Source organism: Diceros bicornis, chromosome 3, assembly GCF_020826845.1.
Source record: "Diceros bicornis minor isolate mBicDic1 chromosome 3, mDicBic1.mat.cur, whole genome shotgun sequence".
Lineage (NCBI taxonomy): Eukaryota > Metazoa > Chordata > Mammalia > Perissodactyla > Rhinocerotidae > Diceros > Diceros bicornis.
Window position 1 is genome coordinate 102,049,794 of NC_080742.1, and position 14,080 is coordinate 102,063,873.

The following is a 14,080-nucleotide window of genomic DNA, read 5'->3' on the forward strand; positions in this document are numbered from 1 at the left end:
CCGCTGTTCTCCGCGAGGGCTCTGCCAGACCCCTCTGAGGCTGCTTTTTAACGCGATCTCTCCCTTCCCCGCTCTGCTCATGGTCTTTCGGCATAAGAGGGGGAGAGTCAGGGTGTGTGGGACCTGACACCATCTCACTTGGTAGAACTTTGACGTTCTTGTGTTTTCCTCACGTAAAGTTCAAATTCCAGGTGTGATACCCTCTGCACTGTTGTATGTAGTGTTTGCCTTTAACATAAGACATATGTGGCAACATATACATTATTTAGTAAATAAATAAAATGTGAATATTAAGCTATAGGCCACCATTCAATATATAAGGTTTTGTAGTCGAGAAACGGTTAAATCCCCGAGATTACAGGAATTTGTGTCAAAAAGGAAACTAAGAGAAAAAGAAAATGCAGACAGGAGGGAGTAGAGGATGAATGTACAAGTGGGGACTCAGTGACCTAAAAATGTGCCTTAAACAGGGAAGCCGTTTGAGAAATGCTGAAACCAGACACAGCAATGGGGTTTAAGAGCATGTGATCTGTCAAAGCTTAATGTGTTTGATACACGAATTAGTCTGGATGTTGGCTCTGGAAGAACCACCCTCCTGTGTATAGTGATGTCCTTTTTTCCCTTGTTTCAAACTTTCAAAGTGGAACCCTCGGGGGGAAGTCGAGGAGGGACTATGGGGCGAGGGGCAGTGCCCGCTCCCCCTGGTAACACGCAGGGTGGAGGGTGGCGGCACGCCCTCGAGAGTCCCTCCTTGTCCTTCTAGCCTCCCTGGGTGTGCAGAAGCCTCTCTCTCCTTCCTCTGCAAGGTGCACTCGGACACTGACAGTCGTGGAGCCTGAGAGCACTCAGCTCTGTAACCTTCGCCCCAGTGAACGCCTTTGGGTGGTTCACACGGCACCTATTGATGGCCTGGCCTGCAGCCTCGGGAGCAGAGTTTTCGGCACTTGTGAGCCTTTCACGCTGGCCCCGCTGCCCTGAGTGTTGACTGCGTCCCCCCACTTCCCCAGACGTCCGGCCACCAGGAGGAAATGGTTCCCAACCCTGAAAGCAGCTCAGGCAGGAAAGCAGGGAGACTTCACCTCCGTCTGTGTTTCTTTCATTTCTCCAGGAGATTTTACTTAACTTTTTTTTTTTAACAACAATTCTGGGGCTTGGGAAACTTGGTGAGTCCCATAACTGACTGAACTTGGGAAGCACTGTCTCCTGAGCTGGACGCCATCCTATCCGTCTCATGACGATATTAATGTTAGCATTTTCCTGGCAGAGACGAGACAGATGAGAAACATCTAGAGACAGGGAGAGAGTTCATACACTGCATGGTATGTTTACATATCATACGTTACATGCGCCCGAATGTCGTGCGGGTGTCCTGAAGGTGTTTCTGACGGTAGCTGCCGAACCATCCGGCTAAGGTACGAATAATGATACAAAAATCCCGTGGACTCCATGGTGTTGGGCTCCTGCACAAATTTATTCTTGGAAGAGTGAAAATCGGCAGTGGCAGGAAACTGAAGTAAAATTTACCAAAATACCAGTCAACACTGACATCTCAACAGGCTATAAACACTACCCGAAAATGAAGTTCAGGAGGCCCAATTTCACAGTGGGGACGACCACGAGCCGCTCGGAAGCAGGCGCCCTTTTCTGAAGGGTGCACTGGGCCTACTGATGCAGCAAACACAGGATTCTGGAATAAAACAGCAGGCCTTCTTGCTGCTTCCGCAGGGTTCCACAGGGTCTCCCAGGGGCCCTGACTCATTGTAAATACTTACAACACAGCCAACTTCTGGCACTGGTGGTAGCAGCAGTTGGGACCACTCCTAATTGTCTGAGAACCCGTACAGAGAGCGGGGTCTCTGGTCAAAGGGAGGGAGGGGCACAGGGAGGAGGAACCAGGGTACAGTCTCCCAGCTTAGGAGGGCACGCTGGGAAGGCGCCCAGCAGAGCAAGCCGCCTCCTGTGGAGCTGACAGGCACAGGCTTGGGGGGCTGCCAGGTCCCCTCATCTCCAAGGGGATGCCACTGCCCCGCCCTGAGAGCACCGAGGCTCAGGGAAGAAATGCCAGCTGGATTTTTCTAGTTGGAAAAGTAAGAAAATGCTTCGTAAGTTTGGGAGTCTTGGTGAAATAACAGTGCAGTTGAAGAGCTTGGGGCTCTGCTGGTTAACGGGACAAACTATTTTGGGCACCCGAGCCTCAGCTGGCTGTAAGGACAGCTCACAGGCTCTCAAGCATCTTGAGAAGTACTGTTTCAGCTGCCTACCTTTCCCTGGAGGCCGCCCTTTTAAAGATAGCACTGAGGCTGGGACAAGGGCTTCAAAAGCTTCAGAGTTCTGCTACCTTACGATCATATATTTGATTTTGTGGCAACATGTTGATTTTAAAATTAACAGTGAACTTATCTTGTTTTTAATATTGGGCCATCTTGTACCTCCATTTGAAACCCCTGGAGCCACGGTGGAAGGGTCAGAGTGACGCTGACCAGAGTACAGTGGAGGGCCTACTCCCCCGGCAGGGACAGTCCAGTGGATATTCCACTTGGCTGGGCAAATATCTTCACTATTTTGTGGTTCACTTCTCCTGTTCATCTTTTTTAAAGAACTGTCATGAGACCCAATGAGATGACACCAAGTTCTGAGTACAGCTGCCTTTATTCTTTGTAACGCAAAGGGAGGGCAGAGTGGCCTGGCAGGATTATGCAAGATCACTCAAGGTCAACAAGCAAGTTGGAGGTGAAGCCAGGACCGGGCTCTGGAGCAAATAATCCTCCCTCTCGTCTGTGCTCGACTGACTGAATATTGTTCCCGCCTATTCCCAGAATAAACACACACGCCTCCCGTGGGAGCAAATATAACACAACGACCTCAACCACAGAGCAAGAATTTATAACAATCTCGCGCTTACATTTCAATTAACAAGTGGATCTGTTCTTTAAGATCTTAGTCTGAGACCTCCCTCGGAAGCCAGGGAAACATGGAAATTCAGGTAGCCTCTTCCTGTCTGTACCTGGCCCTATAACTGAGTTCTTTTCCTCTAAGATCCACAATTGTAAGTTTTATCAAGGAGGGAAGGAGAAAAACACCTATTGAGAAGAAAGTTGTTCCATTAACCCACCAAGCACATTCTTTTTCTGAACTCCTGAAGCATTTATCATGCACTACCGCCTTGTTCAAGAACAATCTTCCAAATTTCTCTAGTTCTATTTGTTCTAAATGTAGTTTCACATACATCACCTTCCTTCTTCCTGGAACACGGCTAAGAGCCCAGGGCTTGAATCTCAGCCTTGCCACCTACTAGCCAGGAGATATTTGGGTAAATTATTCAATATTTTAAAGTGTCAGATTTGTCACCCAAAACGTAGGGTAATGATATCTAACTCACAGGGTTGTTGCGGTAAGTGGTGTATACAAAGCGCTCACTGTAATGCCTGGCACATAGAAAGGAATTTAGGAACAAGTTCAAGATCACAGATGGAAACATACCTAAATGATTAAAAGTCAGTTAAATTGGCAAAGCTTATTTATGGTACATTGTGTTGTCAGTAAATATAGAATGATTGTCATAAATGCCAACAGAAGAAACAAGTTCTAGAATTCCTTCTTGATTATTACTAGGGTTGGAACCCTTAAAGACAGCCCAACTAGGGTCCTTGGAGGACACTGCAGCTTAATCATTAACGGATTTGTTCTAGTGTGCGCCATTATCTAGAACCTTCCTATGTTCCACCTGAACCCGTCTAAGGGAAGTGCACGGACATACAGGATACATGATGTAACAGCATCTTGTAACATGGATCTTTAAGGACAATGTTTCCTTAGGCTTCCTGGTTGTGTTATTCCCATTGTCTACGTGAACTGACGTATATGGGTCAATAATCTTCACTCATTAGTAGATGAAATCCTTGATGTTGCTGATGGTAACACAAATTAGGCATCTGTAGAAGTCACTAGTTGACACTGGTACTTGACAAGGGAATTTCTTCATCCAAGCAGTCTGCCAAACGTTCTCTTGGGGCTCTCCAGCTGTCTCAACTTTCTGTTAAGATTTAGATTACACCATTATGCTGGCTGGACGCCTTTTTCTTTACTTTGATGGTGTAGCTAGTGGAAATGTGGAGTGCATCTGGTGACGGGGCAGCCTTGTGTTCTGGGGGGTCAGGGCTCCAAGTCTTTAATGGAGACCCAGGCACTGGGATATGCTCAACACACGGCATCAGTGACCACCAGCTCCTTCTCCGATTTCACAGGTCCACTGATGGGTTAGTATCCCGCAAACACACAGCCTAAAATTCCCTACCACCATCAGCCCAGCCCACCAGCTGTTAATGCTGGTCTAATGATTCTAGCCAACCGCACACAGAAATGTCTTTATTGGTTTGGACTTGTCAGAGTTGAGGCAAAGCAATAAATCTTTATATTATGTTCATTTCAAGACTCTGAGAAGCTAAACAGACGTCGTATGTCTTTGCAGATCTGGGAACGTGAAGACAACAGTGTGATTCTGAAATACACTTGCTCTGAATGGTGAGTCCTCTCAGAAAGAAGGCTGGCTCGTGCTTCTTTCCAGAAGTGCCCCTTCCTTGGTTAGTCAGTGAGCAGGTGTTCTGCTCTTATTAAGCTTTTTGGAAACTCTTAGCTCAAATTATACGGATCATCAAACATTTAAGAAGAAAAGCAACAAGGGTCAGAACACAAGTTGCACTTGGGCAAACTGGGGCCGCTGAGGTCCCAGGTTCAGAACACCCTCCTACACCCAAAGACGGCAAGACAGCAAGACAGTTCCGTTCACCCGCCCAGAAAGCTTGCGGCCTCCGGGAGAGCCATCACACAATGCAAAGCTCACGTCTGGCTTCCGAGCTCCAAACACACCAAGAGCAGGTCTTGGCGTCACACAAGTGGCCTGAAATGTGGTCACAAGGCTTGGTCTCACGATTCCTTTCTTAAATAGTTTCACCAGCATCTCTGCAGATCTCTCAAAAAGGAATCCCAAAATAGGATTGCCGACCAGCTCAGCAGGTGAACGACAGTGTGGGTGGCTCACTGCTGGCGACCGTTCTAACTGCAAACTAACCTCACTGCCGCGCACCCACGTGGAAAAGGCACGCCCCAGCACGCTGCGCACTGAGCACAGCACAGGCGGGAGGCTGACTCCACAGGTTTCAGGGGCCTGTGGCCTGGCACTGCTTACCTGGCCCGAGCTGTCTGGAGGCACCTGGTGTCAAAGGTTGAATTGCATCCCCCCAAAAAAGATACGTTGGAGTCCTAACCCCCAGTACCTTGGCTGTGACCTTATTTAGAGATGGGGTCTGTTCAGAGGTGATCAGGTTAAAATGAGGTCACATGGGTGGGTCCTAATCCAACATGATGTGTCCTTATAAAAGGGGAAGTGTGGACATAGAGACAGACACAGGAGGAGGACGACGTGAGAACGCAGAGAGAAGATGGCATCTACAAGCTGAGGAGAGAGGCTGGAACCTCAGAGGGAACCAATCCCGCTGGCACCAGAACTGGGAGAACAAATTTCTTTTGTTTCAGCCCCAGCCTGTATGTTACCCGGGACATTCAGACCGGGAGCCAGGCTCCTGTCTCGGTCTCGCTTTCTCACCACGTCCCTGCCTGCCCTTTACCACGTCATCCAACCTCTTCCAGCGACCTCGTCTCTTCTAACCCGACGATCAGAAAGTTCCTGCCAGCTAAAAAAAATAGCTTTCTATGAGAAAATCAGCAGAGTGACGTGAGGTCGCTCCTCGTGAACTCAGGCCTGAGGATAGGGGTCGGCACCACCAGGAACCGCAACAAAGCGGAAAGAGCGCTCTCCAGATATCTAACCTTGAGGTCCTAGTGCGCACAGAGATAACACCAGGGTGTCATCATCAAATGCAGAGGGCAAGGCCATGAGGGAGAGCAGCGGGGCAAAGTTTGCTTGCTGTAATTGTGTGCACAAGCACACGAACGCTTCTGCATAATAGAGCTCAGACACCAACCAAGCAAAACCGTGCCATCTGCGTAATTCTACGGAGAGACCATCAGTCAGCAACACTAGCTAGGAATCTACGCTGTGCAAGGGACTGCATCCCACAGTGGCTGAGACGGGGAGATGCGAGACATGGAGATGGCAAGATGACAGCCTCCAAGGACTCTAAGTGGGTGGGCAACTCACACTTTTAAAGAAAATAGATAAAAGTTTGTGTTTTGTTGAGAATACATGCTGTCACCAGAAAACTATCCCAGCCTACATCTGTGCCGACGGAGGAGATGAAAGCCTGTTTTGGGGATGGGAGGGTGGACAGAAGGTGTCATCTTCGACGGACGGTCATGACATTTGAAGGGAACCCAGGCAGCCGGAAGTGACCCTCTGACTCTTTGCAATGGTGTGTGAGAACAGGCCTTGCCAACTAGGATGCTTCTGGAAAAGCAAAGGAAGAGAATTTGGCAGGAAACTTGCCTATTAACTTAATAGAGACTTAAACCATGATGCAGGTGGGAAGAACACCCAAATAACCCACAGAACAGAGGGTTTACACGGCCTAGAAGGAGAGTGAAGAGGCACACAGGGGTTCTGGGGATGAAGTAACAGGAAAAGAGGCAGGAACCATACTTGATGTGTACCTACGACCAGGCGCCAGTGGCCCAGTGGCCCTGGCCCCTCCACTGCAGATGGGGAGACAGCCTCTCGGTGTCCCTGGGCCTCGTGGGGGTGTGCAGAACAAGACCAGCAAGGGGAGGGCTGATCTTACAGGAAAGGAGAACCCGCAGAAGGGGCAGGGCAGCACCCCAGCCCCGGGTGGATGCTGTTTGGACCCTCGCAAAGTAGGGGTCAGGCACAGGGTCAAGAATGAGATGGGAGAGCCCCTGGCTGAGGAAGGAGGGGTGCCTTCTGCTCTAAAGGACACGCCCAGAAGCTGATTCCCTCGGCGCCCGGCACCCCGTCAGCAGGCAATCCCTCCTCCTCCCTCAGACGCACGAGTGTAACCAAACATCAGGTTACGCCTCTAGACCTGGAGAAGTCTGTGAGGATGGGTCTAGAGTAACGAGAAGGCTGTGCTCCGGGCTGAGAAGCAACTGCACTAGGTCGCTTCGCGGTTTCTTCATTTCCATCACAAGACCAGCAACTGGCCTTATTTCCAGTGTGGTTTTTCACAGAAACCAAAGTTTTCTTGATCACTTTCTGATAGTTGGGGCAGATATGATGGTGTGTGGATGCACAGCCAGGCGAGGGAGTGGTTCCCGGCGGACACAGCTGTGACCAGCTCTGCTGGCATCTCTCAGGGCTTGTCTGTGTCCTCAGTGTACAAGCTTCCTGTGGCTGCTGTAATGAATCTCCATAAACCTAGCAGCTTAAGACCCACACATTTATTGTCTTACGGTTCTGTAGTTCAGAGTCAGAGGCGAGTCTGAATCGGATGTTGGTAGTGCTGCTTCCTTCTGGAGGCTCAGGGGAGAATCCATTTCCCCGCCTTTTCCAGCTTCTAGATGTCGGCCACATCCCTAGCTGGTGGCCCCTCCTCTCCTGCAGTGCCGAGTCCAGTCCTCCTGACATCGAATTATCCGACCTGCTATCCTGCCATCCTCTCCCGTGGATCACTCTTTTTACAATCAAGGGTATTCTCCCTAATTTAAGGTCCGTTGATCAGCAATCTTAGTTTCACGTGCAACCTTGATTCCCCTTTGTCACGTACGGTGACATGTTCACAGACCCCAGCATTAGGACATAGGCATTTTGCAGCGTTATTCTGTGTCCACACCCAGCAGAAGGATAAAGTATAATCCGTCAGAGCCTCAGGGTCTCTCACAAGGACAACCTTGGACCTGCGACCCCAGGTCTCCACTGCCTGTGACAGGCCAGGTGGCCACGGGGATGACACTCTCCTGGTCCAGTTTAGGAGACACCGCGGTGGCGAGATCTGGGTCATTGCTGATGGACGACCACAATCAACTGGACATCTTTTGGCAGCCTCGTTCCACTAAAAAATGTAGCTGCTCTACAGGCAAACTGGAATGAAGAAGGGCGTCAGAGGCTGGCATCTGAGCGGGTTGGTGGTGAAAAACGGAGGGGGTAACAGGAGGCTCTTTAGCTGTGTTTGTTAAAGCAAAAGATCTTACCAGGTATGAAACCTCTGTCTGGTGTAGATGAAATCATTTTAATAGATAACAAAGAGAAAACGTGTTCAATCACGATTTGCCGTGGCCATCTCTAGGAACAGAGAAGAGAGCTAGAGAGTTGATAGGTAGCCGGAGAATGGCATTCACCGTCAAGCTTCTGGCCGTGGGCTAGGTGAACCAGATCAGGGTTTTACAAGTCTTCCAGGTGAGGCTGCAGACGCGCGCTGGCATGTCCCCTGCAGTGTGGTGGCGATGTGGAGACTGGCCACGCTGGTTCAACCCCACATTGTCCCTGGGCCTCTTGGACTGGATGCATGAACAGAACAAGGGAAAAGAGCAGGTCTGGAAACCAGGCAGGTGAGCTTCCCACGGACCTGGCAAAATGGTCAGACTCCTCCCGGGGTAGTTTGTGAAGATTTAGAGATGGAATGGAGACCACCAGGAGAAGAGCAGCTTTATTAGGGACAAGTCACGTTAGAACACAAGTGGGGGGAGTTTAAAATTAAAAAGGCCAAAGAGATGTAAAACCAAAATGCAGTTAGAACCTTGATTGCATCCTGGTTAAAAAACAGAGAAACGGTGGTGAAGGACATAATTGGAACATGGGAACGGCTGAGGAGGGACCAGATTAGATGATATTAGGGGATATTGTTCATTTTCTGTTATAACAATGTGGTCACAGTTATGTAGGACAATGTCCTTATTTTTAGGAGACACAGGCCAAAGTATTTAGATGTCATGATGCCTGAGACTCACTTTAAATAGTTCAGCCAAAAAATAAAGCACACACACACATCATTCAAAAAGGGTAAAATAAGGAGCGGCCGGTGTTGAGTCTGGAGGGCAGTCCTCTGTGGGGTCAGGAGGGTCACCTCGGGCAAGCCACGTCACCTCCTTAAGCTCCCACTCATCTACTGCACCACGGAGATGACAACACGAGTCTCCCAGGGCTGATGGGATGTAAGGGAGATGTCGTGTATGTGGCATTTCGATCTGAGTCCGGGACGCAAGTGCTCGGCGGGCATTTGCAATATTATCGGGGCCTCGAGGAAGCCTGCCCACCCCGAGCTGCACAGCAGGGCTGTAGGCAAAGCCTTAGTTCACAGAACAGCCACCGGAAGGTTCCTTCAAGGATCCGTGGTGGCTTGAGGGAGGCCTCAGTAGGGCAATGCCTCGTATTTATCCTGCTGGATATGTTTTTGCCAATGACTTGAAGACACATAAAACATGTTTCAAAATATGCAGATGCCAAAAAGCTGAGAGGGGGAGGTACACGGTGAACCAGGAATCAAAACCTTCTTGATTTTGAACACGGATCGGTTTATTAGAGGTGAATGTAAGGCTCAATTCTGTTAAAGCCCCTGTGAGGATGGGCGGGGGCTTGGGGATCCTGGATTAACAGCCATCCTTACAGAAAAGGCCCTGGATTTCAGATGATTGCAACCTCAGCATGAGCCAACGTCGTGATTGCTGACTGCACAACGAACGTGACCTCACAGCAGACAAATAAAAACACCGAGATCCAGGAGGAAACACGCCCACTGTCTTGGCCCTTCTGAAGGGTTGCAATCGGTCGCTATGGGCATAGAACACTAGAGCGCATCTGTGAGAGGTGGCTCAGATGCTGGCCGGCCGCCTCCACGGTTCCAGTTCTTTCCACACGCTCAGGTCCCCCCAACGCTAGGATTCGGTAGGTAACACTGGGAAGTGAAGGCTGAGAAGTACGGACAACCACGATACACGAGACCAGACATCCTACAATCTGGTGGTCGAACTTCAAGAAGGGAAGTAAAGAGGATCTCGGATCTGAACCATGAGTGGTTATGTCGTGGGGACAGTCAGCGCAGCTTCCAGCCTGACAACCAGCCCTGGCGGTTCTCAGAGGCACGGGAGCTCATGGAGCTGTATGTGCCATCACGTCTGTGGACATCACTATGGATAATCTCTACTCTCAGAGCACAGCCTGATGGGAACGACTGTGCGCTTCTGAAACACTGGGTTTGCCTTTTTCCTGCTTCCCTTAAAAGAAAATCCTTCAGTCTCAGGCAGCACAGCCGCCCGGACAGCTCCTGTCTGTGATGCAGCAAAGAAAAAGCCCACACATAATTTGCTGGTATATTTTCTTCCCAACACCAACATACCCACAGCCTTCCCAGGTCCTGAGGCAGAGATTCAGGCTCTGAGACAGAAAAACTGGGGGAGAAAAGACGGCCCAGCCAGGAACTCATCTGGACATGCAACTTTCCTGCAGATGTGAGACGTGCGTCCAGAGCATCTTATAGGAGAGGAAAAGAAAATCTTGCTTGCTTTTCAGAGTTAGGAGCTTTCCATGGATTGATGGTTAAAGGCAAACCAGGGTTAAGTCTCGGTCACTCAGAGGGGGCTAAATCCCTCTACTGGGATTCTGCTTCGAGTTTGGAAAAAAAATTCAAACCAAAAGTTTGTTTGGAAAGAAATTACCTTCTGTGTGTTTTAAGGAAAGCAATGCTTGGCCAAAGTACTGTTGCCCTGGTATGTATTTCAAGTATTCATTTCCGTGGAAGTCTGGAATTTATGTACATTTTTCCAACACAAAAACTACAGTGAGTCCACAAAAGCATATGTGGGGCAGCGTCCCGTCACAGAGGACGTGGGTTCAAACCCCCGTGTCCTCACCTGTCAGGTGGAGGGGTGATTCCCGTGAGGGTCACAGGGGACAGGCCTCGATGGGGCACACGGGTGGTGGCGGCTCATGGTCTGCACACACGAGCCCGGTGCCACCCAGGTGACCCGACTGGGAAGAGCGGAGCAGAGTCAGCTGCCATCCCCACAGCGCCACGCGTGCAGGCGGGGCGGGGGCGCCGGCGGCTGGGCCTGTGAAACTGACCGGAATCTCTTTGGTAACAACATCCCAAGAAGCCCAGCTAGGAGAAGATGCTGTTACGCATCTGTCTCTGTCTCCACTTCAGCTTTTCATTCTCTCTGGTTTCACTCTAAGTGTTTCTGTGTCTCCATCTATTTCTCTCTTATTATAACACAGAATCAAAACTATTTTTTTATTGAAGGTGGTACACCAAAATAGGATCATATTCCTGTTCTTAATTTAAAAAGCAGATGGGCAGAATATTGCATAATTCTTTTTGAAAATGCAAAAAAATTTAAAAAGCATATTAAATTCTTTAAACTTCTGAGATAGTATAACTAAGCCTACACAGTGCCAGTCAAGCTTCTCATAAATGCCAGTCGCCTTCTCCTTTGAAAGATAATTCGGATGTAGCTAGACTCTCCAGGCTGTAGGGGATCGCAGTCACTAGCCTGCCACTTCTGAATTTCCCACGCAATCTGCCAGCTAAGATGTCTTCCAGCCTAAGCTGGAGCAGCCTCGTGCCGGGAGGCAGGAGAGGCATTTCAGATGGGAACCGGTGAGCAAAGACGTCAAGGAGGGCGTGAGGAGCAGGGAGGGTGCAGGCTGTCCTCCAGGTTGAGTGGAAGCCACAGGAGCCCAGGTGGGCCAGCGTAGCGGGGGCAGGAGCATGGCTGGTGCAAAGGAGAGGAGCTGGAGGTGGGAGGACGGGAGGCCTGGGGAGTGAGGGTCAGGGCCTGGGGTGGGAGCCAGCAGAGAGGGCAGGGTATTGAGAAATGAGGGAATTTGCTGGAAGTGATGGGAGAGGATACGGCAAAAGATACGGCAAACACAGAGAGGACGGCGGCTCTCGGGTTTCCACCGAAAGAGTGGTGACACCACTCCGAAGTGTGGACGCTGGGGGAGCACCGTTCCAACCAGGTGAGCGCTGGTCTACCCGTTTACGGGGCGTCGACATGGGCCTTCAGAGCCTAGGAGCAGCGTGGGGGCCCACTGTCCTTGACACCTCACAGCGCTGTGACGAGGTGACAGCCGGACAGATTTCAGAACGAGGAGGTCACTCTCCCTGGCGGAGCCTGGTGAGGCCAACAGGAGTAGAAGCATGCCATCCCCTAGTCTCCTGCTGGGGCAGGGATGTGGGTAGAACTGCAGATGAGTTCCTTCTAAGAGTTGAGAAGGTCGGTGGTGTGCAGAACAAAGGAGGTGACAGGAGTTTGCTCCAAGTAGCCCCGTTTATCCACGGAAATGCCTTACTCCATCCACTTCGTCCCAGCAGCGTGCCTGCCTGCCCTGGCTGCTCCGACTGACCTTCAACCCCATCCACAGAGCTGCCTGGGGTTGGCCCGTCCTGACAGACGGGGGTCAAGCACATGTGGCTTCCTTCCAGCTCCCAGCGCCAGAGCCAACGAAGAAAGGGTTCCTCTTCTCAGGCTTCGCCCTGGCCCGAGTGCCGCAGGCCTGAGGATCTGGTTAAGGGGTGATGTCGGGGCTCCCAGGGCCCTGGTCCCCGTGTGGCTGGAGCCTCACCCTGACGGCTGCCTTGAGAGGTGGTCCCACCTCGCAGCCGAGGACAGGATGCTCTCCCGTCACTGAGGTCCCAGCCTGTGGACCCGCTGCTGACACACACAGACAGAGCCCAGGGGCCAGCACGTGCTGTAGGGTATGTGGACGGGAGCACCACTGTTGGTCTGTGTCTTCTGTTTATCACTGTGGGAGGGGTGCTGGAGGAAAGGCTTTGAATTTTAATATTTACCAAAGGAGACTCAATGATCCAAGAAACAACCAGACCACAGGAGACATTCAGTACAAGCTCACTGACTGTCTATTTGCCCCAAACAGTAGTTATGCAAGACCCTGCTGGAAGCCTTCTCTCCCTACCCCTCTTCCCGCCCCCCATCTGGATCCTCTTTGAGGAGAGTGGCCATAATTGGGTCACTGGATGCCCCAGCATCTGTCACTAGCCCCTGGCACACAGTAGTGCTTAATAAATACCTGTTAGTCGATTGAATGTATTTTTTTTTGCTTTCCTTCTAGAAATAAAACTTCTAAATTGCAACAGTTCCTATTTTTAGAGCTCTTTAGGGAAAAACCCCCTCGGACCTCATGGAAACGGAGGGCCTGGTCTGAACACTGACTAAGTTGTTAGGAAACACTTATACCCGGAAATGTGTTCAGATTTCACAAAGGTCTGTGATCCCCAGGTTACTGTCTAGAGCAGCACAAGGTTCCTTCCGGCTTTTAGTCTTCCTGACCTGTAAACACGGGTCAAATTGCTGCCATTTCCCATCAGGGAGAGGTCACAGTGCCCCTCCCAGGCCAGGGGAGCTCGGGGCTGTCGGGCAAGAGCTGGCCATGGCTTTGGGGCACCGCGGCTGTGGTCCCATGACTGGTGGTCCCCAAATTGGCTCCAAAGGGCTGGGACAGGGGCCTGTGACACGGGGTGCTGTCCCCACGGTGGACGCTGATCTGGCCCACTGAGATTGAGGGTGGCTTTGCTGTGCCCTCGAAAATGGCAGCTGACAAAGTACACTTTATTATGTCTGAAGAATGCAAGAATTCCTCTTGTGTTAAGGTTACTAGGACAGTAACTGGGTAAGTACACACACACACACACACTCACACACACACACACGGATCACTCGTGAAGGCCACATTCAGTGAGCATCTATTTATGTCACACACCTAAGATCCCGTTACCCCTACAGGGTGGGTTTACGCGTTAATCAAAGTCCAAACCTGGCCTGGAACCTGCCAGAACACAGGAGGTTGGTGCATCACTGCTTAATGACACGAGGAAGGCCACTCCAGGTTGGTGGGAAGATGCACAGACTCAGCCAGTCTGTCCTCCGTGGGCTCTGCCTCTACAAGTCACTTACCACATCACACACTGTGCAGAATACAAGACCGTGTCTTCTACTCCACGCAAGTTGCTTTAAAGAACTGGTATCTTTTTGTATCTCCATTTTATGGCAACAGTTCTCGCCAGATAGTAGATCCTCGTAAGGCTTGTTGAAACAATTGTAAGGCTGAAAAATTGCTGTGGTAGCTACCACTACCCATCTGGTCCCTACAACGCTAACTCCCTCATCCAACTGTCACAGCCTCAACATTTCAAGGACAGCGGTGTGACCCCAGTTA

At 50.5% G+C, this 14,080-nt stretch overlaps 1 protein-coding gene across 1 annotated transcript in view; it reads right to left on the bottom strand.

Moving 5' to 3' along the window:
- PTPRN2 (protein tyrosine phosphatase receptor type N2) overlaps window positions 1–14,080 on the bottom strand; it is a 911,136-nt gene that overhangs the window by 51,789 nt on the left and 845,267 nt on the right. The gene's annotated exons all lie outside the window — the stretch shown is intronic.